Source organism: Bufo bufo, chromosome 2, assembly GCF_905171765.1.
Source record: "Bufo bufo chromosome 2, aBufBuf1.1, whole genome shotgun sequence".
NCBI classification, from domain to species: domain Eukaryota; kingdom Metazoa; phylum Chordata; class Amphibia; order Anura; family Bufonidae; genus Bufo; species Bufo bufo.
Window position 1 is genome coordinate 782,585,647 of NC_053390.1, and position 3,042 is coordinate 782,588,688.

The 3,042-nt window shown below is 39.3% G+C and overlaps 1 long non-coding RNA gene across 1 annotated transcript; it reads left to right on the forward strand.

The window, feature by feature from the left end:
• The first annotated feature begins 713 nt into the window (after positions 1-713).
• LOC120991821 lies at positions 714-1,567 on the forward strand. Its single transcript, XR_005776827.1, has 2 exons — positions 714-766; positions 1,463-1,567. It is a non-coding gene; the product is annotated as an uncharacterized LOC120991821 (long non-coding RNA).
• Positions 1,568-3,042: the final 1,475 nt, after the last annotated feature.

Genomic DNA, 3,042 nt, shown 5'->3' on the forward strand with positions numbered 1-3,042 from the left:
GGGCAAATAAGACCTAGAAATATTTCCTTGTAATAAACGCTATTAATGGCTGTATCAAACAGCACTTGCACCCTAATAACAAGAATGGTTTGCTGGAATTACAGAGCTGTATAATGGCAATTTGGGTGCCCAGTCAGTGCAGCAAGGTGTAATAAGATTGTTCCTATTACCCAGGCTGTAACCTCCCCTACTGAACCCTGTTCAACATAAATGCTGTGGAATAATTCCTCCCTATCCTTTCCCTACACCTTGAATAATTTTTACCTGCACTTGTAAATAGTTTTTTTTAGCACAATATATTTTTTTCTAGCACTGTCCCTAGCGCCTGCTGACATCTCTCCCTGCACTAAGTACACTGGAAAATGGCAGAATCTAAGATGGCTGAGGCTATTTATAGGGCTGTGACATCACAGGGCTGGCTGGCTGCTGATTGGCTGCATTATGAGTGATCCCGCCTTCCCAGAGTTCCTTGCTCCATGTCCTCACATGTGCAGAAGCCATTTTAGGAAAAAGTGTGATTCATTTCCACGAAGCGTGAGGAAATTCGGATTCAGTGCAAATCAAATTTTTCCTGAAATTTGGATTGAATTCCACTTCGTCAACTTCGATTCGCTCATCTCTAGTCGCAGCCTTGTTGGGACATTGTAGCCATCCACCAACCATCCACTACTCCATCCCTCTGGACTATCCAGGGTTGCACAGCACTCATCAGTAAACCAGACTGTTTAAAAATAAGTCTCCATGTATGTCTGGGCCCACTGCAACCGTGATTGTGAGCACTGGTTAGGGGTGCTGAATAGTAGGTTCATGACAATTGCAACCTTCTGGAGGATGCTACACCTTGAGGTTCGCAGGACTCCAGAGGCACCGGCATCTTCAAATACCTGTTTTCTGGCAGAAACCTTCCTCATTATGCCTTTCTCTGCACAAACCCTTCTGTGCTCTAAATCAGCCACAAATCTCTTCACAGTACGATGATCATGCTTAAGTTTTTGAAAAATATCAAATTTTTTCTCTTCTTGTTCAAGGCATTACACTTGACACTTTTTTTTAAAAGCAGAGAGATCCTTTTTATTTCCCATATTGCTGGAAACCTGTGACCTGCTTAATAATGTGGAACATCCTTAAAGGGAACCTGTCACCGGGATTTTGTGTATAGAGCTGAGGACATGGGCTGCTAGATGGCCGCTAGCACATCCGCAATACCCAGTCCCCATAGCTCTGTGTGCTTTTATTGTGTAAAAAAAACCAATTTGATACATATGCAAATTAACCTGAGATGAGTCCTGTACGTGAGATGAGTCAGGGACAGGACTCATCTCAGGTTAATTTGCATATGTATCAAATCGATTTCTTTACACAATAAAAGCACACAGAGCTATGGGGACTGGGTATTGCGGATGTGCTAGCGGCCATCTAGCAACCCATGTCCTCAGCTCTATACACAAAATCCAGGTGACAGGTTCCCTTTAAGTACAGTCATTTTCCTTTAATTGGGCTCACCTGGCAAACTAATTATCACAGGTGTTTGAGATTGATTTCAGTGTTCCAAAGAGCCTAAGACTCAATACTGTCCATGAGTTTAATTGAAAAACAAAAAATTACATCTTTATGACAATTAAATCCAATTTGCATAATACATTTTTTTTTTTTATTTGGAACGCTGTATAGTGTTCAGTTCTCCTAGATCTGAAGGGTGATCTGGTGGGTTAAGACTAGCTGCCATCTACTGCGCACAGAAAGTAGAGGAGAATCTGCTTCCTAATTTTCTCACACTCACTCAGAAGCAGTCCCAGGATCACAGAGGACATTACAGAAAAGTACTGACCTGTTATTGTTGGGAATATAGAACTTGGGATGGGACAGAAACTGTCCTGCTCATTCTTTTGACCTCTATTCTCCATAGAATTATATTGACATATGTAACCTGATCCTTATGTTGAGCTGATCCATCCTGTATGAATTCAAAGTAAATTTGAAAGAGAAAAACATTTTGAAAAGTGTGTGTGGGGGAGGGGGTTAAACAGCTGGTAACATAGGGCATTTATCTATGATAAGCTATATTACAAAGTTTATTATGGTAGCTTGTAATTATTGATTATTGCAAATTGTGTGAAAAGTTAGTGACTATTTAAATAACCTTGGGCATATACGTGCTGTTATAGCTACAGTTACAGTATGTGTCAATAATTTTTCTTGGTTTCTAGCCAAGACATAGATTTACTGTGCTTTGCTGTCACATTGAACCTAACCTCCATTTTAATGATGGAGAGCTGTGGAAGTAAAGAAAGGAGAGGATACTCTTTTCAGAGCCAGATTCATGTGATAGCAAAGAAGCAATTCTACAGAGGTGAGTAAATAGGGCCTCATGCAAGGATATATTTGAGATCTGCACCACACAACCCCTGGGTAGGATAACAACTGAAATCTGTGGACCCATATTGTATTGTGTGTTTCTTTTATTTTTTGCAGGTTTTTTGCCAGTCTGTGAGAAAAAAAGTGGTATGTAGCGGTTCGAATGCATCATAGAATATGGTATCTCATAGATCCATTACTTTGTTGGTTCAGGGTACGTGTGTAGAGGGAATTCTCTCTTCCAAAATAGTAATTCATTACTGAATAACTTGTTGAGTTTCCAATGTAATCATTCACAAATAATTAGTATTTTTTTCAGCCACTGTTAGGTATGAATCAGCCTGAAAGTGTTTTTATTTCAACTGCAAAGGACATAGCCTGTGTGGGTGGCTATGTTTGATCTCCATGTTTTTGTGATGTATATCTTTGTATGCTCAACATTTTATGTTTGACATGTTTCTGTTTCTTATTGTATATCATGTGCATTTTAACTTTTTCTTTTATTTACAGTATGCCGAACTTTTACAAAAAGCTACTAGCAATGACTCTAAGCACTTGTGTGTTTTGTGTATTCAGCCTATGTTCAATGTATTATATTAAAAATTTGCTGTGTTATGCTGCCCCTCACACTGTTTACATGATATTTAATGGGTATTATAGCGTTCAATCATAACACTAGGTGTCCCT